General features: G+C 24.9%; 1 non-coding gene across 1 annotated transcript; it reads right to left on the minus strand.

The window, feature by feature from the left end:
• Positions 1–489: 489 nt before the first annotated feature.
• Positions 490–668, minus strand: LOC115630253. The gene has a single exon (XR_003996084.1). It is a non-coding gene; the product is annotated as a 5.8S ribosomal RNA (ribosomal RNA).
• Positions 669–871: the final 203 nt, after the last annotated feature.

Raw genomic sequence — 871 nt, forward strand, 5'->3', positions numbered from 1 at the left:
ATATATTTTCATTTATTAGAAATGTGTTAAAATTTCTAATATATTTAATACATATATATATATTTTATGTGAAATGAGAACACAACTACCCATTAAAATTCATTTAAAAAAAGAAAAAGTTCATAGTCCCAATCATTTTTATACTTTTTATATTCTTTTTATATTTATATTCGCACAACATTAATAAGAGGCAATTCTAGATAAAATGTATTTTATGCTAGACATTCCTCAGTATTAAATGAATTGTGTGAAAAAAAAGAAAGTATAAATTTTCTTCTTTTCATCACTCTCATATACAATTTTATATAGGAATATTATGTTTGTATATCTATGAGATGATGTGTGTGTTTCATTTCATATATATATTGTATTATATGCTCTTAATATTATGAATATATGAATATATATATCCAATAATATACCATATGCTTTAAATATTTTGTATATTAAACAAAATATTTATTAAGCAACTTAATTAGCATAGTCTTACAACCCTCAACCATATGTAGTCCAAGCAGCACTTCAAAATTAATTAAAGTACATAACAGCATGGACTGCGATATGCGTTCAAAATGTCGATGTTCATGTGTCCTGCAGTTCACACGATGACGCACAGTTTGCTGCGTTCTTCATCGACCCATGAGCCGAGTGATCCACCGCTTAGAGTTTTATATTGATGTTTTTGTTTGTTTTTATATGTCATATATGATTTTATTGAAAGAAATTAAAAATACACCATTTTATTGGCATATATCAATTCCTTCAATAAATTGTATTTAGACCTAAATAAATGCTGCGTAATGACTTAGTTTAATATAATCAGTTTTTTGTAGCATATATAATTTTATATGTATAGATTTGATTATTTTTC

This window comes from Scaptodrosophila lebanonensis, unplaced genomic scaffold, assembly GCF_003285725.1.
Source record: "Scaptodrosophila lebanonensis strain 11010-0011.00,11010-0021.00 unplaced genomic scaffold, SlebRS2 tig00000401-arrow-arrow-pilon, whole genome shotgun sequence".
NCBI classification, from domain to species: Eukaryota; Metazoa; Arthropoda; class Insecta; order Diptera; family Drosophilidae; genus Scaptodrosophila; species Scaptodrosophila lebanonensis.